Consider the following 22,469-nt stretch of genomic DNA (forward strand, 5'->3'; position numbering starts at 1 on the left):
ATTGTGAGCCTAGCCTACTCACACTGGGTTGCCTGGCCCAGCCTTAATACATGGGGTCCATGGGGAGGTGCTTAGTCTTATTGCAAATTGATGAGTCATAAAAAAAAAGAAGTAGATTGGGGGATAGGAACAATGGTGGGGGAGGGAATGAAAGGAGATGAGGGAATGGAAACTGTGGCCAGGATGTAAACTAAATAAATAAATAAATTGAGTATTTGTTTAAAAAAATACTCAATTTAGAAATCATCAAAGACTGTTTCATACTCACCAGGTTGTTATGGTAGTGTTGAAGCCATTGAACTTCGGTGAGAACAAACATCTTATGGAAAATCTGGGTTCTATATCTGAAGTAGTATGTAAATATCATTGATATGTTTCCATGCCCCTTAACTGGCTAATGGCATAAGCCACTGATGCTTGCAAGAATGATACAGAAATACAATAAGAATGAGGTCAGAATAGCTTGTTTTCTAGCAGTGTCCCTGGCATTTCAAGTCACTGAAGATATGTCCTTCTACTTAGCCTGAAAGCCATGAGACATATCAGCTGAACCCGTCTACATACTAACTCTCATCCATTTGTAGGAACCACTCATCTCTTCCTCATGAAGAGATATAGCAATATTTGGCTGTGCTAGCCTTACAATTTCCACCATTCTTTTCTGTGTTCTATTTTATTCTACCGAGTGTAAATAATCCCTTAACTGAGCTCCTCTGAAATTACCCAGTTGGAGTGGCCTGTTTATTCTTAATAGGGTAATGACAAATATATATAACAACAGGCAACATATACTAATTTGAGTATAAACTGATAAAATAAAACTTTGGGTATAAAAACAAAAAAGTAGCATATATTATAACTCACTCTTTCCAGTCCTAAATTTATCTCTAGAGAAACTATAAAAATGCCATTGTACAGCAACTTTTATAGAAGAATTTGGAAATAAACCAAATGTCAATAATAGTAGATTGGATCAATAAATTATTTCTTAGAATGCTATATAAATTTAAAAGTGGGCTAAAGTAACATATGACAAAAAGTAATAGCTTAGACCAAAGTAAAATAATATAACAGATCTTCAAAAACAACCAATTCCAAATTACTACATGAACACTTATAAATTACCCACTCTAAGCTTCATTTTATATAAATTTCAAGTGTAGAACACCTACAGAAAATCCATGAGACAATGATTTATGGAAATAGCTATTATGTATTTAAAAGCATAGTGAACAAAAGAGAGTAAGTGAGATATTTCCAGGAAGCAATCTCTATAAAAAAAATAGATAGCAAATTAGTTTTTGAGCTACAGGACTGATTGAGGTAGAGTGACTCAAAGATTGTCTTCTCACTTAGATTTTTGTTCTAAGTCTATAAAAAAAATTCTGTGAGATAGCTAATCTGTCCATTTTTAACAATTTCCAGAAACATTGCATAAAATTCATTGAACATCTATTCAGTGAGTATTATATTTAATACTCCAGATACTCCAGAAATATTTAGGTATCTTGAGAATATATAAGATATATATTGATATTGACCATTGCTATTTTTGTGGCATACTAGACCCTGTTTACATAAAAAAAATTCACTTACTATTTTTAATTACCTACATTAATGCCTTAAATTAATAGATGATAACATCAAAATCACAAACATAGCAGATAGTAGAACCATAAAAGAATAAAAGGAAGAAAATTACATTGCTGCATTAAGTGTCAATCAAGATGACTTCACTGATTGTCAATCCATATGATTTCATTGCCAGTCAATCTGAATGACCATTTTGCCTTTCAACCTAGGTGATTATATTACCTACCAATATGTATGATTACATCATCTATCAAACAGGGTGGCTGTATTACTTTTATAAGGACATTTAGAAGACCAAAAGAGGGCAAATATTTGACTGAACCATGTCTAGTTTACTAGGAACTTTACTAGTAAACTGTCACCCAGTGATGAGAATTTTATAATATACTGGGAAATATCAATTATTACTTGCTTGAGTTTGTGAAGACCAGAAGGGAAGCATATCCCCAACTCCAGCAGGTTACACTGTTAAGGTTTGACTATAAAATGTCTCTTTTAGGACTAATATGTTCAGTGCTTGAGGCTCAGTTGATTGTATTGTCTTGTGAGTTTATGACGTTAGGAGTTATTACACAGTTGGAGTAAGTTAGTCAATTGGGAGCATTCATTGGAGGGTGCACCTAATCTCCAGGTTTTCTTATCTCTATGCTGCCTATCTTCCATGATAGAAGCAGTATCCATTCCACATGCTCCTGATGTAACAATTCTCAGCCTCATGATAGGCTCATAGTCAATAGAGTTGAAGATCGTGAACTGAAATATCTGAAACTGTGAGCCAAAATCAATATTTCTTCCCTTAGGGTATTAATATCAGGTATTTTGTCACAGAACTGTAAAGTCTGCCTTATGTATAAATACATGAAGAACTACTTATTTTTTCTTTCTTAACCTAAAGTATATTCTTTCTGCATTTAAATGTGTAACATTTTTTGAATAATAACCAATATCTTTATGATAAAGTCCATATTTAAAATAATGTTTTGATTACAAAGCATGGCACATTAAATAACAAATTCTTATAATAATTCTTCATTGTATAATATTAATTAACTTAAGATCTGGCCACTTTCTTGGTAATCAAGCTAAAATTTCTCAATTTACACAATACTAAGATTTGTGGACACATATTATTATCATTAGATATTATTAGATAATTCCCCAGGATGTCTGGATAAACTTCCTTTACCAGGCATAAACAGGAATCACTGATTATTTTAATAGAAGAAAGTAATTTCAAGAGAATTTAGATAAAAGAGATAAATGTGTCATTTAAAGAGGGGATGGGGGGTTATAACTCCATAAATTTAAATAAGGAAAAAAATAAAACTAATAGGAAAGGTTAAACACAGGAAAATAAAGAATAATTGACATAGATGAATAAAATTTGTATTTCAAATATTTATGCAAAATGGACAGAGCTAGTAACAGTGATCATGAAGGAAAAACCCCAAACCCATAAAGACATACATTTTATGATTTTTTCTTATATGTGTATGTTTCCATTAGAATATCCACAGATTAGGTAGCTCATAATGAACAAGAGTAGGTGGAAAGCTCTTCCAAGGAAGGAGAAATAGAATGCAGCATTATAAAGGTGTAAATGAGAAACTAGAATTAGAAAATTAAATGGAGAAGGGATGGGAGATTAGGATAAAGGAAGAAATATGGAGAGATACAACTAACACTAATTTAAACAACATCAACATATAATGGAGAAGGCAATGTCCCAAATAGTTCTCTTGTCCCATCAAGAAAAACCTCTAGGGCAAGGAATGTGTTACATTTTAAATAGTTGGCCAAAAGGATCTCATAGATCTCTCCAATACATTACAGACTTTTCCTAAGGCTATCAATTTCCCTCAACAATATGGCAATAACACACTTTTGCTGAAGACACACCTAATTACATCACTGAACATGGAGAAATCAAGCTGATGCTAACTACAAGCTTTATCCACACTGACTAGGATTCATGGTGCTAGAAGGTACTTTGCACGCTACTAAAGGAGAAAAAAATAACATCAATATCACCCAGGCACAAACCATGTGAATTACAATATCAACTTGTCTGCAAAATATACTGGTGCAATGATGACACAAATGTTATAGGAGTATTCAACCACTTTTAGTTGGATTTAAGACTCACCCCATGAGATGGAACCCATTATGACACTGCTAGGTAGCAAGGAAGATTAGACTAGACAGGTTATATGTCTTACAGGAAACCTTCTATTATTCTGTTAAAGAAATATTGGGATAAAATGAGTCCAAATGACATTTGTAATTAGTGCATTATTCAACCATCTTCAGAGAAGTTGCTTCTTTCAGTAGATTTACTTAAGACTCACAACTGGACAATATGCAGAGAGGGGGAGACTTTGGAGCACTTAGCTCTAAACAGAGTGATTTTACCAAAACCCTCCTCTTCAGGTCCAGAGATTTATTGAGAAGAGGAGGCAGAAAGAATGTAAAGTGCTAAAGGTAGGTGGATAGCTATAAGGCAACAGTATCTTTCAGACACAACATGAAAGATACAAACAAAATCACAAGACTATGACAACATGCACAAGACATAAACAAGTACAAACCAGATGAAATTCCAGCACAGAGAATAAGAAGTAGACACACATTTCCAGTACCAATGAAGCTGGGAGAGGAAAAATTAGTTTTCACCACCGGAATGTCACGGGGTACAACAACCACATTTCAAAATAGGCCCCATGTCCAGGAGGAGTTGGTCAAAACAAAATGGAATCCGTGATGTTTTGTGTGTGTTTTTTGTTTCGCTTTGGTATTTTTGTCTTATTGGATTTGGGGGTTTTGTTTTGATTTTCATTTTCAAATTTTTGGTTTTGTCTCTTTTGAGAGGAAGAATATAAATTAGGTGGGAGGGATGTGGGGAGGATCTGGCAGACTGGAAAATTATCATCAAAATGCAATGTATAAAAAATGGAAAAAGAAAGATACGGACAAATTAGTCTCTGTACTATACTATGATAAGACTTTCTTATCCATTAAATTCTATCTTTAAAAAAAACAAAACTGTATGAATAGTAATGTAAAATAATGCTAGGATGCTGAAACATGACATTAGGTAATCTTTAATAAGATAGAGGAGGGAGTAGACAAGGAAAGCAGCAAGTTTGCTTTGTGTCCCAGAGTTGTCTGTTAGGATCAACTTCCAACTGTGTGTCTCCAGCAGGCACAAATGCTCTGAGAGAGAACACACAAAGCCTTCAGTTGAATTTCTTTTCATCATTTACCAAGCACCTTATACTGGCTTAGTGTCAGCATTTGTCTAGTGAAGACTAAGCCTCTTTTGCTTGCCCAACCATGCACACAAACAGCAGCAGCAGCAGCAGCAGCAGCAGCAGCAGCAGCAGCAGCACAGTAGTGCAGACACAGGAAACATGGCACTGTCGAGGAGGTAGGGGTGGTGGGAAACACAGCTCAAAAAGATACACATGAACCTGTGAATCAGGATGTTACAAACACTTTCACAAAATGAAAGAGATAATTCAGGGGAAAGGAAAAGAGGAGAACTATTAATCCCATTTTTTCCTTTGATTAAAGCCCGTGTGCCACCATATTCTATTTTCTGAACAAGAGTCATTATTCTGTTCCTTCTCTTTCTCTTTAGTCTAATTATAGCAATCTTTTATACAGCTTCTCATTGAAACATAAATAAATGACCACATAGTAATTTATTATTGCAGTGTTCCTAATTTTTTAAAAATGTTATTAAGTGGGATTAGCCTCAATGTCAAAGAATGTTTTAAGTGCTGTTTCGTAGATAAAACACTGGAGAAGAATAAAAGGCATTTCTGAAAACTTCCTTTACTGACTTGCTCTGCCTGACCTTCCCTCTCTTCTGTCGTTAAGGGTGGATTACATATCAACAATATGTTATTAAGACAATCAAAGAAGCAACAATCGCTTTCCTCCACAAATTGAAACCTTTGTGATTTTGTAAGTTATCTCTTGTGGCTGCTTTAGACACCCTGCTTTCCACTATTAATTTTTCTTACTCTACTGGTCATCTCTCTTAGGGACACAGGGAAGGGGGTACACAAGAAATAGGAGAGTTCAGAGGGACTTAGAGATGAACATAATAAAAGTCGGCCAGTTAACACACATTCTGATGGGTAAACTTTATCCTGTACAACACAGCAGTAGGATTTTCCATTCTCCAACTTCACTTGAAAAAAGTATAGATTAAATATGCAGAGTTGGACAAATTATTTTAGCCCAGAAAATTCTATAACGTAAATTTAAAAAGACTAATATGAAGTTCAAATTAAACTCTAAACCAGGAATTATCCACACGTTTTTTTTTTCTTAAAATGTAAGTTTGTCGGCTTTTCCTTGACATGTGTGCACTTGTGAATGTTTATAGTAGACTCAAATAAGAGATTTTTCTCTTAGAATGCATAAATTGGTCTTTTTAAATTGAAATTTTATTCTTTGAAAATTTCATGCATGCATATAATGTGTTTTGAGAGCAAATCCACTCACATCCCCGTTCCTTCATTTTCTCCCACATCCCCCATTCCACGTTCCCTACCTACTTCATGTTCTCTCTATGTACTTTTTAACCCCACTGAGTACACTTAGTACTGCTTGTATATACATGGTTGTAGGACTAACTTTTTGGACAAGAGTAGCCTATCTGGGATACATTGAAGAAACTTCTTGCCCTCTCCCAGCAGCCAGAAATTGTAAAGAGCTCTTAAAGTAGGGGGTGGAACTTCCTAAGCACTTCCAAAACTCATGTTTTGATTTTGGGGAAATTGATCTTGATCAGGCCATGTGCCTATAGCCACAGATCTTGTCAGTTCATGTGTGAAACAGTCCTGTCATGTTCTGTTACAGATGGCTACTCCCTCTGCCTTTTATGGTCTTTCTAGTCCCTCTTCCATGATGATCTCTGAGTCTTGAGGGGAAGGAGGTGAAATATAGTTGCCACATATAAAGCTGAGAATTCCATGGTCTCATATTCTTTGTAAGTTGATAAGTTGTAGGTCTCTGAATTAATTACTATTATGGCAAGGAGAAACTCCTTGATGAGGGTTGAGAGATGCACTAACCTATGAATCTTAAGATAAGAATTTATAGGGCAATTAGTATAAAGTCCATTTAGTGAATAATAGTATTAGTAATAGGTTCTCCCCTAGTGAAAATCATTTTAAATTTGGTATTACTAGAGGCAATATTTATTTTATGAATGTGTAAATATAAATCTCTCATATAAAAAAGGAAATACTGAAGCATGCAACTTAAATAGAAAAATCTTGTAAAGGATTAGCTTCTCATGTCAGCATGGCAATCAGTATTATCTATTAACTAAATAGCAATAATCATGCATCTTGATCTTAGCATTCATTTGATATCCATCCCTATCATCTGTAAATATATCCACAGAAGAATATGCAGACATTTAAAAGCATTTTCTTCTTTGGAAGAAAATATAATTGGGAAGGTAAACAAACTTAATATATAAATATACAATCAAAAATGTTAAAGCACTTAAAGTTTCAAGTTTCAAATTGCTAGTTAACGACTAGCAATTGTGACACAGTGTGGAAAATAATTTTTTCTTTCACCTAGAGATTCTTTTGAGGGAAAATATTCACATGAAAACTTAAGCTTAGCATGTTCACTAAAAGTTCCCCTTGAAAATCACATAGCACATGGTTTCCCTTCACTTCCTCTTTTGACTGCAGCCTCTCTGCAGCTGGTTTTCCAACAAACTCATGTTGCTTTCCTCAGACTTTGGATAGTGGTGACTAAAATATGACAATGGGCAGCCAGAGGATTAGAGACCAGCTAAGCCCTTGCTGACGCACTCTGCCTCGCAATCCTACCTTCGCAACAGTAGGTAATAATACTTCTTTAATTCACTCCTCGTCTTTTCTCATACAGATCATTAAATGTCACTCTTAATACATCAGTTATGTGATTATCTAATGCAGGCATGCTTTTTTAGACTTGTGAGTTGCTGTTTCACAGTAAAGAATCATCTGTGAGAATACAGCATATTGGAAATAAAGACTTTGTCAAACATAAACACATGTAATGCTCTTACTTCACATATTGTTATGATGTTACTGTGGTTGTGGTATCCTTTGGGGGTGAGATATTATGTCATCCATCAAAAGGAGTGAGGCTTCTGTCACAATTTCTCCCATTAATGTCAGACTTGCAGATTCCAACTAAATGTTCAGCCGTTAGTCTCCTTATGTTTTTTTCTCTCTCCACCCATCTGTCTCTGTCTCTCTTGCTGTCTCTCTGTCTCTGTCTGTCTGTCTCTCTCTCACTCTCAGTTCTTCATGGAAGATTCATGTTGTTTCTCACTTCAGGATGAGAACTTTCTGAGGCATGGCAAAGACAGATGCAGACTTTTTTTAATGAAGCTCAAGAAATATTCTTGCTGTTGTATTTTTTTTTTTTTTTTGAAAATGTGCTTAGTAAGTTAGCTTAGTTAAAACTGGCCGTCAGGACTACAGGATCTTATGCTATTAAAGATATATCAACTACTACTGACTGATTGACTAATAACATTTATCTTTATTTTAAGCTAAGAATAATAAAGTACTTCATTAACATATAATTGTCCATTCTTCTCATAAATAATTCAAACTTTATATGCTCTTTTATAAATTAGTTAAATTTTGTGAGTTTTACATATTGTCATTTAATAAAATACTAAAATTTAATACCAGTTTAACTCTGTTAATTTTCATAATTATATTTTTATCATGAGAATCTAAAGACAAAATTTTCTTCAAAATTAAATATACTCCTAACAAAGAGGGACTAGAAAAGATGTCTTTAAACCATTTAGAAAAAGTAACTACCATCACCAGACAGAGAGCAAAGCAGTGTCACAAAGCACCGTGTTCCTTTAGGTGTGTGTGCCTCTGTTACTCTCTCAGATACAGAGGAATCAAGAGAACGGAGTGTACAGGCTCCGGGGGTTTATAACCAGAAGGGGTGGGGATCTCCAGGGCAGGAACTCGCCAGACTTCAGAGCATGGCTGAATAGTAGACGACATACCAGAGAGGCAGAGGGCAGATGACAACTGGGCTTCAGGCCTATGACAGCTGACTGATTGGGAAGGAGACAAGATGGCCCTGTGTGGACACGGGAAATCTGCACGTTCCCCATCTACCTACTGAGCACTATACACTCTCTTCTAGAGCAATAAGAGTGAGTAGTACAACACACCAGCTGTCCTGGAAGCTTCAGTTATAGTGAGAGCAGTGCACGCCTAATAGAAGAATTGCAGCTAGACATGGGGGCACGCAGCTGAAATCAGGTGCAGCCTTTGGCATCCAAACAGTAGGAGGGGAATGGGAGGACACTGAGGATCTTAATGATAATCTGGTGCACTAACTGTAGAGAGGAAAAAGGCCTTGTGCACACAGGTAAGCACCAGAGAAGCCAGGAAAGTTAAATACCTCTTCAATGGAATGAGGTGCTTAGCTGTTTTCCTGGAATGCTGGGAGGAAATGTAGTTTACAACCCAGTAAGCTGTTGCTACCTGTTAAGCCAAGCCCCTGCCCATATCTTTCAAAATTTATATTTTACTTATCCCTGACCCTTTGCCCTTAAAACTTTGAGCATTACTCCTAGGCCATAAACTCATCCTTGTGAGAGATGTCATTTGTACAACAGCCTAAGTGACTTCTATGAATCTTAGGGCCAGGCCAACCCTGACACCCACAGGCATTATGTTTACCTCAGTCCATCTCCCTAGACCCTAAATCTTGAGCACTATCTCTGAGTCAATAGTTAGTACCCATCTTTGTGAAAGAGGGCAGATTTACTTTGTGAAGAATCTCAATGTGCCAGTTGGTGGTAGCACACACCTTTAATCCCAGTAGAGAGAGGCAGATCTCTGTGAGTTTGACTCCAGTCTGGCCTACAGAGTGAGTCCAGGACAGCTAGGGCTGTTACACAGAGAGACCTCATCTCAAAAAAAAAAATCAATCAAACAAACAAAAAAGAATCTCAACAAAAACATGTCTTAAAATTGTTGTGCACTTTGGACTGAGTTATTTGTTACCAGAAAACATTTTTTTCCAAAATTGTGCTATGCTTAAATATGGCTAAAGTGAAATGATCTGAATCAGACTCTAGAAGTCCTGATCCAGCACCTGCTACAAAAATCAGGCTGCTTCATTCGTCCCTCACCCTTGTTATGGAATAATCTTTTGTACACTGTGAAGATGTGTGTTTGCCAAGGCACCTTCTGATTAGTTTAATAAAGAGCTGAATGGCCAATAGCTGAAAAGGAAGAGCTCGGGTGGGACTTCCTGGGAAGAAGAAGGAGAGGGGGGCTTGCCAGTCAGATACAGAGGAAACAAGACATGCAGAAGGAGAGGTAAAAGCCAGAAGCCACGTGACAACACACAGATTAATAGAAATGGGTTAACTGAAGTCATAAGAACTAGTTAGAAGCAAGCCTAAGGTAAGACTAAGCTTTCACAATTAATAAAAAACGAAAATATATGAAAGAATATATATAAACAACATTACACCTAGAATGAGGAACAAAGCCTAATATTCTCTCTTGTCACTAGTTAGCTACCAAAATAAGGCAAAAACATAGTGATAGGGAGGGAGGATAAAAGAGTAAATTAAATGGTGGATTTAGAGAGATGACTCAACAGGTAAGCACTGCTTGCTGCTCACGAGGACCTTAGTTCAAAGCTAGCAGCCACATAAAAAGCCATTCATGGCCACACACCTGCAAGCCCATTGCCATGGAGGATGGAAGAGAGATAAGAGGATGGTTAGGCTTGCTGGTTACAGACCACAAACATAGCTCCAGGTTCAGTGGGAGACACTTCCTCAAGGAAATAATGCAGAGTGACAGGGTCAGACACCTGAAATCCTCCTCTGGCCTCCACTGGCACAGAGGTACACTCACCCATGAACACCCACCTGCAAACACACACACACACACACACACACACACACACACACACACACACACACTGATTGAAAAGAAGTAGAAAGATGCCTCTGTTCTAAGATGACATCCTAGTAAGTGTGGAAAATCAGTAACAAAGTAGAGTAAAATACAATAAAATCACTAAACACATCTTGATATTTCTCATTGCTTCATTTGCACATTGTATTTATCATTTCCGAAGCAGCCTTTCTTCTGTGTAGATCTCTTTTCAGAATTTGTCTACTGGCCCCCACCATCACTATTTCATATTACTCATTATGGTGTGTTAAAAACTGAGGCTTACATTGTAGCTTTATATTATGCCTGCATTGCTTGTATAATGTTTTAAGATTTTTTAAAAATTTGTATGAATATTTTGCCTGCACGTGTGTATATGCATCACATAAATGTAGTACATACAGAGGCCATAAGTGGGCATAAGAATCCCTGGAAATAGATTAACAAACTGCTGTGAGACACTGTGTAGGTGCTGGAAACTGAGAAAATCTTCCATAAGAAAATGAATGCTCTTAAGTGCAGAGTCAGAATAATTTCACCACCTGCATTTTGTAATAATTTTATCCCTGTTATTGAATATACATGTATACATACATTTTATATATATATATATATATATATGAAATCAAGTTATCAGGGCTTTACCACTCAGTTTCAAGATTGAAAAGTCATCTAAGACGAGAATTAAATCTTATTCTTCATTGGATCTCTTTCATTAGAACTAGTGCCTCACCAGTTACTTAGAATCATAATATATCCATATTGAATCTTCTTTTAAATTTTCATCTTTCTTTTACTGAACAATTCAAATATGAAAGAGAATTACCAAAGTTACATTTCTAGCTAGAGATATCAGGTTATAAAAGTTAGATAATCCACTGATTCCATGAGCTTTAAAAGAAGAGAAATTGTCATAGTGTAGTTAATTTTTATATCGCATGAATGAAAAAGAGTTCATTATTGAGAAAATTTGAAGTTGAATATAATAACTGAAGTATTTGTCTTTAGGCTCCCTGGTTTAAAAAAGATAAAACTCCATTATAGAAGAAAAATACACTTAACTTTCTTTTTGATAGAGTCAGCACTAAGAATTAATTCTATTCAAAATTTATTATCAGAACACCTTATCCAAAACTTAATTTTTGCACCCATTTAAAAGTAACATTTAGTAAAATCTTATAAAAATAGTGATGAGAATATAAAAGTACACATTCTTGCAAAAATGTGTTTTCTTGAACACAAGGATCCTATCAATTTTGTGCATATGTTCTTAAAAAAACCCACAAATAGCATCCATGTTAGGGCAGCTGCTTATGTTTACTGAATAAGTGAGTAAACAGGGCAGGAAAAAAAGAGTGATCATCTGCTCTGAGAGACTTGCACCCCTGCTTGGCCTCACTTTGTAAAAGAACTCTCAAGCTTGAGCTTCCCTTTTCTGTTATAATTTAGGTAAATTAACATACAGTAAAATTAACTAATAAGCATTTTAAAGTATACAATAGTACATGGCACTGTTAGTACTATATTTAGTATTAAATAATACTAGTGTTAGTACATTCAAGTATATTGTGCAATCATCAGCACATCAGCACATCAACACAATGTTACTTTCACAACATTTTCAGCACATCTTAAGGGAGCCTATAACCAGTTTAGTCAATTCATTCTCCCTATTTCCAACCTCTGAGAACCACCAATGTATCTCCATCTCTGTACTTTTACCTGCTCTGGATGTTTCTTGCTAATGGAGACATAGAATTTCTGCATTGTCTGACTCTGAGCTTCTAAAAAAGGAAAAAAAGGAAAAACTAAAACTTGTTTCTGCTTTGATATACTAAAAGATATGGTTTGTTCTAGCTGGCTTATTGAATGCTTAATACAGAGTAGCTGCAACAGCTTAGATGTGAGGGAAAAGTCTGCGGTATGTTGAAGACATACATATAAGTGGGAGAAGTATAAAGACAATATTTATTTTATAAATTATCTGTACCAATGTGTGGAAGGTATCCATTTATATTTATTTTATAGAACAGATTTTTCAAATATATTAAATGAGTGCATATGAAGTAACCATCATTGTCAACTGTTGACGTGAGCACTGTAAGTTTACTTATTTTGATGCTACATTTGGCCATTGGCTATAATCTTACAACAAATCCCAGGTCTGTTTTTATCCACTGTTTTGTACCTACTAGTTTGCTTAACATTATTTCTTCAATTTATTTATCTACCCACTTGGTCAAAAAAATACAATAAATTCAAGGCCCATACCCCACTACCCAAACATAGAAACGAACAAAGCTGACTGAGTCATAGAAAATTAAAGGGGACCCTGCTGGGGGCCAGACAGGAAAGAAAACTGCAGAGAGGCCAGGATGAGAACTCAGTTTATATTGACTTTGTAAACCTGGATCAGACTAGAGGAGGCTGATATCAGGCAGTCCATTGTCAGCATATTTAAAACACATTATAATTTGGGGAAAAAGTTTCCAGGCAATAATTACTCCCATTCCAGGTTTCAGAAGCTACAATTATTTCAATTCCAAGTGCACAAGAAAGCTTAAGGTGTGACTATACTTGATAATCTCCATGTTAGACTTATTTTTGAAGTTTGCATTTATCATGTTTACACACATGCAGGAATGCACACACATGTACACACACACAAACACACACACACACACACACAAAACCTGTTCATGTATGAAGATCAGGCCATTTTCTGTTGTTTCTCAACTCAGGACATTAAGCTTGCATTGTAAGTACTTTCACCCAGTGAACCTACTAGATGGTCACCAGTATTGTTTTTCTATATATGGACATGCTTCAGATAAATTAAAAAACTCTAAAAGAAAAAATCTCAGCCAATTCCAATCAAGTTTGACCCACAGTTCTCTCTTCCTATCTTAACACGCACGCACGTGCGCCCTAGCATTGCTCACTCAGAATCAAGTGGAAACTTGGATACTAATTATTATTTCTGATAACAACCTCAGTCAGTTCTCTAGGTTTTCCCTTACCCCCAAGAATCTCTACATTTATTATAACCCCCAGCCCCTTATTTATTTGCAAAATTCACTGGAACAAAGCAATCTGGCATGGCAGCTGATTGCTTTCTGAGCAAATGTGATTTGGGTCATATATGTCTCCTCCGGTTCTCTGGACACTAGTCTTATATTAACCATCTGGGATATAAAGAACATGTATCAGCAAGGATTACATTTTAATTAAAATCATCCCAAAGTAGGTTACTTATGAAGTCCCCTTAAATGATAAACAATCCAAAAAGAACACAAAAGCGAGGATGCTCTTGAAGAGAATTGTACAAGTTCCCGTGTGTGGTAATACACATTTTAATATGTCAGCAAGGATATTCATTTCAGTCTAGTGACTGCTCATACCCATAACCACCTCCCAAGTATTTCTCTTCTCTTCCATCTCTACAAAGAATTTAAAACTTGAATATTTTTTTACTTCATTCTACATAAAATTTGCTTAGTAATATTACTTATTTTAACCAATATGAAAAATCTTGTTGTCAAAGCATGTCTTTTTTCACTTAGTAGTAATAACAGTGTTTGATTTCTACTTCTACTTCCACTAAACTTGAACATCACAGGAAGTACAAAGCACACTGAACTGATGCTCTGTACATATTTTGCTGAATACAGGAGAGTATAAGTAACAGCTAAAACCCTTTCTTAAATTTTAAAACATGTTTTACCCTTCAAAATACATCTAACTATAGTAAGTAAATTGATTTGTTTGAGCTAAATAGAAATGAGAAGCAATAAACAATATACCTGTGTTTAATGAACACTACCTAATTCTCAGTCAGCTCCTACTCAGTCTTGGAGGCAGCCAAATGTCACTCTATGAAATTCTCCTCAACAGCCTTGTACCACACCAGTTTCCCCTTCCTTCCTTCCTTCCTTCCTTCCTTCCTTCCTTCCTTCCTTCCTTCCTTCCTTCCTTCCTCCCTCCCTCCCTCCCTCCCTCCCTCCTTCCCTCCCTCCCTCCCTCCTTCCCTTTCTTCCTTCCTTGCTTCTCTCACCTTCCCCCCTCGCTACCTTCCTCCCTCCTTTTCTTTCCTTCTTTCTTTCTTTTTTTTTCTGGCCTTGGTTGCAGTGTTGAGTCCTGTCAATGTCATCTTTGTCCTTTCTCTTTCCCAGCACCCCACGTAGAGTGAATGAATAGCCTAAATAGCCAAGATTATGTGTGTGTGTGTGTGTGTGTGTGTGTGTGTGTGTGTGTGTAATGAAATATGTATATATATTTCATTAAACATGGAGACGATTCCTACGGCATTCAGTACTATAGCTGGGACAATACAAGTTGAATGGTTCCTTTCCTAATTAAGCTATATGCAGGATATTTTATAATCATTAGTCCTCTAGTAATCAAACTTTACTCTTCATTGATAGCACCAAGTGGATTTTTTTTAGGTATTTGGTCATCAAACAAAGAAAAGATACAACTTTCATGATGTTTTCTTTATATTCAAGGATGTTACCATTTTTTTCAAGTGCAAATATTTTTTCTTAACAGAATGGAGGTAACTGTTAAAAGTCTGATCATTTCTGAGTTATAGCATATGCCTTCAATGTCAAATAAGGCTCCATTTTATACCATAGAATTTGTGTGTTTCCTTTATAAATTTTCCCAATTTTATTTCACTTTGTTATGAATATTAAGCATGTAATCTGCTCTCTTAACAGACTTTATTTATACTACAGTATTATTATTGAAAGACACAATATTGTGCACTACATTTCCAGAACTTGTTTTTCTTTTGTAATTTGTTTCATGTATGTTTATTAGCAGTTCCTATTTCTACTCTTCACCAACTTGTCTCCAGAAATCACCATTGTTTTATTTACTTTTATGAGTTTGGTTGTTTTGACATATCATGTAAAAAGAATTGGAAGTATGTTTCCTATTAGTGGTTTATTTCACTTGGCATGCTGTCCTTTGGCTCACTAATATTAAGAAATACTTCAAAATTTCTTTTGTTTTGAAAGTCAAATAACATTTTATATTTTCTTTAATACATATGTACAGATATCACATAGATACACATATATGCCTTTAACTCTTTTAATATGTACATATATTCTTTAATACACATATATAGAGAAATTGCATCCATCTATATATGTATACCATATATATACACACACATATATATATATATCTTTTACAACTATATGTAGAGAGATACATGTATATATAGAGAGAGCATCTATATACGTACACAATATATACTTTTATGGGGGTTTTGTTTTGCTTTTTGAGACAAGTTTCTCTGTAACAACTCTGGCTGTCTTGGAACTCACTTTATAAACCAGACTGGCCCATAGAAGGTCGGGGAGCTGTGGACATTCTTTCCCCAACAGAGGTCCCAAAGTGAAAAACAGACCTATTTGGAAGAGATGCACATAGAAATGTCACTCGATTCTTCCCAAAGAAAGAAAGAAAGAGAGAATAAACAGACGTTTTCAGCCATCAAAATTCCATGCCAGACCAGAAAGGGGGCTTTCTCAGCTCCTTCCCAAGCTCTTTAAAAATAGCCCAGTGGTCGATGATCTCCCATGAGCTCAAGTCAGCAGTCTCTGGGAGTTCTCCTGTCATAACCTTGACCCCCTGGCTCATACAATCCTTCCTCCTTCTCTTCAACAGAACTCCCAGAGTTCGGCCCAGTGCTTGCCTGTAGCTCTCTGTAGCTGTTTCCATCTTTCACTGGATGAAGGCTCTATGATGACAATTGAGATAGTCACCAATCTGAATATAGGAGAAGGCTTATGCATCTTGGCTATTATGAATACCGCTGCAATGAACAGGGAAGTCTTTTAAAATCTGATTTTAGTACTTTTGGATAAATATCTAGAGGTGGAAATGTCAGATCAAACGAATTCTGTTCTGATTTTAATTCTCTGAATAATATCTTGAATCATGTATTCCACACAGCAGCTTCACCACTGGGCATCCTCATCAGCAGTACACATCTGGTTCCTCATCTACTATCTGTTTTATAACAGCATATATACATGAACCCATACATATTTTATAAACATATACTCTCATATGTATAACTTATATGTAATCTATCTATCTAAATAATCTATAATAAAAACTTGTTCGTTTTCTGCTTGTTCTAGATAATGTTATTTGTATGAATGTTTTCAGGAATGACTATTTGGTATTGGATATCCAATAAGTTTGCTTTCTCCTGGAGAAGGTGTTAAGGTGAGATCTGTGGGAATTTTCAAATGCATTTACCTAGCAATCAGTGATGTTGAGCATCCTTCAATACAGCTTTTATTCTTGTGTATTGTCTTCTTTGTAGAAACGCTCATACAAACCTTTAGACCATTTCATAAATTGCTTTGCTTTGCACTGGAGTAGTTCCTTGTAAATTAACCCTGTCCTCAGTACATGATTAGAAATGTCTTCCTACTCAGCAGACTACTTTTAATTATCTTACCTGTAGCGAAAAAAATAGTTTATAAAATGTGTTAAAGACTTAAACATAAAGTGTGAAACTCTAAAACTCCTAGAAGACAACCATTTTGCTTTCATGAAAGACATGAATTTTCAATGCATTACAAAAGAATTCTGAGTCTATATTTTGGTTTGAACAAAATTAAGTGTTATTTTTAATAGTATCTAAATAAAAAATAACATGACTATTGATGGTATGTTCCTGATTCACTAGTCCTACTTAAATTAATATATCAAACATATACTCCTCAGGTGTAGTGGGTAGCCATTCTAGCTTTGAACTGGAAATTCTAACCCCCATTGAGGCTTCCATAACTGTCACGCCTACAAGGCGGGGCCAAGGGAGGCACCGGGAGACACAAGATCTGGATGGGCCAGATTGCTCTTTCTGTTCCTGGAACCTAGACGGTGGAGGTTGACCGAGCAGAGCTCCAGAGAACACCGCTGGACTTTGATACACCTTCCCCAGACCACAAAACCTACTTTTCCCTTTTTTGTAAGTTACCCACTACATAAATCTTCCTTTTAACTATGTGGAGTGGCCATAATAATTTCACCAATAAATGGCTACCCACTACACTCAGGAGTTGGCCTTTTGAGATTCACACAGTAATTATTAGATAAAGAATTATACTTCCCATAGATCAAATATGAGGCTAATCTCTTTTTCTTTCTCTGATTCTCAGTAAAATTAGAACAATTTCAAGTCTCAAGATTCCAGAACAAAAACTAAGCTTCTAATAAGGTATACGTCTATTGCATTTGTAGGATGCTTATTGCAAGTTAATTAATTGGATGATCATTGCAAAAAGAAAAGGATTACCTTTTCCTCTTATTTATTTTTACTTTATTATATTATAATTATATCATTCTCTGCTTTCCTTTCCTTTCTCTAAACCCTCCCAGACAACTCCCAATGTTCTCTTTAATATTCATGGCCTCTTTTACTTTGATTGTTGGTATATAGATATTTTTATATGTATATATTTAGTATTATACATGCACATAATATATCTATATTGATAATTTATAATGAATACACCAAGCTTGTTTCAGATAATATTGTTATATGAATATATTCTCAGAGATGATTATTTGGTATTTAATAACCAGTTAGTGTGCTATTGCCTGGGGAAGGTGTAAGGTGAACTCTATTTCTTCCACTTGCAGTATTCCTTATCTGCCTGTAGTTTTGTCTAAGGTTGTGGCTCTGTAAGCTTTCCTCCTTCCACATCAATATGTCTATTATTGTCCCCATCCAGGTCATGTTCAGGCAGCCAAGTTGTACAGACTTCATGGGGGTGGCTTCTGACATTTCTGGTTTATCCTGTCTTTGAGAAAGTATGATCTAAAATTTAAACACACATGCCCAAAATGTACACATCAAAATTATCGGGGACTATGGGGGTCCAGCCCCTTGTTAGTCCCCTCCCAGGGTCCGAGAAGAATCTACAACCAGCTGATAATTAATCTTTGATGAAAAGAAATGAATCTATGTACACGAAACTCCTTAGTTCATACACTTTATTATTCTGTGATAGTTCTCTCTCTACACAGCTTCTATTCTGCTGATTTCTCTATATTTATCTACTGTCCCCTCTAGGTTCTATCTTAATTCTTTCACCTAGTTCTGTCCCTTCTAGGTTCTTATCTATCTAGTTCTTTCCCCTATCAGCTCCTCTCCCGTCTCCTTCTCTCTCATCTGGCTCTTCCTCATCTTGTTCTTCCCCATCTGGCTCTTCCTCATCTTCCATCTTGTTCCTCTTGTCCTCTCTTCTAGCCCTTCAATCCAGTTCTTCCCCATCTCAGTTCGTTCCTCTCAAGTTCTTACCCATCTAGTTCTTCCATTCTCTTTTCTCTTCTCTGTCCTCCCTGTCCTCTCTGGGAGTCCTGGTATATATACACTTACAAGCGGTATTCCCTTAGCAGTGCAAAACCAGACTTCCAGGGTAAAATGGAGGGGTGATAAGAATCACATAGGGAGGCAATAACCATTAATTACCATTTGCAACCCCAAAGGGAAGTAACCAATGGGGAAATGGATTAACTAAAGGCTAAAGTCAGGTAATATCTAAGAAGAGGGCTCTATGTGCTCAACTATAATCTTAGAAAGTGTTGAGAATCTATAAGTTTCTAGGTCAATGGGAGAAAATAAAACTGTCTTCTTTTATTCCTGTGGCTCCTATCTGTTCAAGCTATCTGCCGTTTTTCTGCAGGGTGGGGGAAAGTGTGCTCAGTCACGAGGCAACCTGTGTACAGCTAGATGCCTCTGGTGATAGTTAAAGGGACATCTGGAACTGGAGGTAAGGTTTGGGAAAGGAGGAAGTAAGGCTTAATTGGCACATCCGCCAGGCCTTCCCAAACAGGTAGGCTGGATGCTTAAGTCTATTCTTAGAAAGTATGAAGGTATCTCTGATAAGGTACTTTCCTCCATCTGGGGATGGAGCTGGCCGGATGCTGCCAATGATGATAATTACAGGGAGGCTTGAACTGGGGTTCTGGCTGAGCATAGCTGTCAGCGCAGAAGGTTATCTAAATATTCCTAGAAGTGGTTAGATAAGGAGTAAGTGGTCTATAAAGTTAGTAAGGCTGTAAGAAAGGAGGGTCTGAGCTGAATTGTGTAAAGCTATTACTTAACGTCCACCTGACCTAGGCGGTGTCTCCTTATGGAATTTATCTTAAATCAGGAGAGTTTCATGTGGACTGTTATTATTGCTAGTCCTTGAAAGTGGCCAAGGGAGAATCTGATTCCAGAGAAAGCCTTTCCTAAGGCAGTTCTCCAAATACCTGGAATGTGTATGTCCAGAGAATGATCAGTCCACACTGTTAGCCCTTCTTAGGGAAAAGTCAATTGGGAAAGCTATGAAGGCACACATGATTTTTATAACAGAATACAATTGATATATAACAAGCCAAGTAACACCAAAAACTCCTTGGGATTTGGCTTCCTCTGGAGGAATTCCCTGATTCCTCCAGGTAGTGACTTTGCCATAACCAGCTGAGTTCTTATGATATTCCTGCGGCCCGCAGCCCAAATTTAGCATACATACATACATATTAGTGTATTAATAGCAAAGGATACTGCACATTTAAGAATTGTTATTGTAATAGAAATAATGTCCAATTATTTCAAAGCACTTGAAAAAACCTAATTCATAACTGTAGTAGGCTTGCTTGGACCACCAGCTCCCAAATCATGACACAGAGACTTATTAGTTATGAACACTCAGCCTTAGTTTAGGCTTGTCCCACTAGCTCTTGTAACTTGTGTTAATCTGTTTCTCTTCATCTTCACTCTTGCCTCAGGGATTTTTATCTTTCTTTCCTTCTGTATGTTCTACTTTCTTGCTTCATTTGTGTCTGGTTGGCTGGTGGTTGCCTGGATGCCTGGATGCCTGTCCTCTTGCATCTTCCTCTCTTTCTCCCTTGTTTTCTTCTCTTTCTAGCCTAGATTCATCTTCCTACTTATTTTCTGTCCACCCGCCCTACCCTTTACTGCCTAGGTACTGGTTGTTCAGCTTTTTATTAAACCAAACAGGTGCCTTAGGCAGGCAAAGCTACACATCTCTTCATCATTCAGCAAATATAGCATAAACAAATGTAACCATCTTTATAGTGTTGAACTATTATTCTATACCATAACAGACAAGCATATACTTTCCGAAATGTCATAAAGAGAGTCATAAAATGTACTTTAATTCCAATGTTTCATGTCTATTCTGACAGAGAAACTGTTTTAAAACAATAAATAAAACTGTTTTTCTTTCCTCTCTGCTTTTTTTTATTTTCTATCTGTGTTTGCTACTATTTTAATACAAGCTGACTCTGAACCAATATATTCTGATTACATATTCTACTCTACAATATATCTACAGTTCATTCTCCTGTTATGGGGAGCCCACCACACAAGATGACTCAGAAATAGTCTGTATACGATTGAAAGTCTTTCTTCAAGCCATCTAGGACTACACTCAGGTATTAGGGAACCAAGTGCAGCCCTGAGCATTTAGAAGAACAGATTTTTTTTTGGGGGGGGGGAAGGATTTCGAGACAGGGTTTCTTTGTGTAGCTTTGCGCCTTTCCTGGAACTCACTTGGTAGACCAGGCTGGCCTCGAACTCACAGAGATCCGCCTGCCTCTGCCTCCCGAGTGCTGGGATTAAAGGCGTGTGCTACCACCGCCCAGCAGAAGAACAGATTTTTAAAGGCAAGAAGCACACCCTGTTAGCTTGCTTTTCAGTTGCAGGATGCAATTTTGCACAAGCAAGCCATTTAATAGCTAAGATGAACATTTAGCTGGACAAGGAGGTTAGCACAAGCAGGTAGTTTAACAGGCCAAGATAAATTGGCTGGAGCATCTTGACCTTTGGTTCCCAGAATAAAGATGGGTAATTTTCCATGGGACTTTCCAATATTCATGTCATACTCTAGTCAAACCGAAAATGGCCTCAACAAGAACACTAATTAGAGGGATCTCTGGACTCTCTTGCCCTGCCACTCTATCTACACCCTTTCTGTCTGTTCTGAGAATACAGATAGACATTGAAGAAATAATAATAAAAGAGTATAAGATAAAACACAAACATATTAGAATAAAACAAAAAGAAAAGTAGCCAAAGAAAAAACACAAAAAACATGTAGAAGCAGAGACACATGCATTCCCACATATAAGAATCCCATAAAATAGCACATCTGGGAGCTATAATATAAATATAAAGAACCTCCAAAGATGACACAGAGTTTCTTTTGCATTGGTCACTTACTGCTAAGCATGGGACCTAAGAGTAGCTTGTTTCTCCAGTAAGACTCCCTTGTAGAAAACTAAATATTTGTTTGCAAGAGGTTATCAGTAGGATGTAGCTTTTGACTTTTTGTTATGGACATGTGCCCCCTTGTCTCAGCTCTAGGACCCCATCCGTACTGACCTCTTCAGGCCCTATGAATGCTGCCTCAGCCTCTGTGAGTTCCGTATGTGTACTGATTGTGCTGTGTTTCAGAAGGCCTTGTTTTCTTGGTATCCTCCATCACCAATGGCTCTTATGCTCTTTCTGCTCCCTCTTCCAGAAAGTCCCTTGAGCCCTTAGAGGAGAGATTTGATGGGCACATTCCATTGAAGGCTGAGTGTTCCAAGGTCTTGCAGCACATTTTCTGGCAGTCAGTCTCTGTATTTTCTCCCATTTGCTCTAAGAGGAAGCTTCTCTGATGATGGGCAGAGCAAGGCACTGATCTCTGAATACAGCAAAATGTCATTAGGAGTCATTCCACTGCTATGTTCCTTTAGCAGAACAGTACAGTGTTTGTTTTTTTTCCTTAGGTCCCTGAGCTATCTAATCTCATATCCTTGACCATAAAAGCAGTGTTGGGTATGGGTTCCATCTCATGGAATGGGCCTTAAATC

This window comes from Peromyscus leucopus, chromosome 2, assembly GCF_004664715.2.
Source record: "Peromyscus leucopus breed LL Stock chromosome 2, UCI_PerLeu_2.1, whole genome shotgun sequence".
Taxonomy (NCBI): domain Eukaryota; kingdom Metazoa; phylum Chordata; class Mammalia; order Rodentia; family Cricetidae; genus Peromyscus; species Peromyscus leucopus.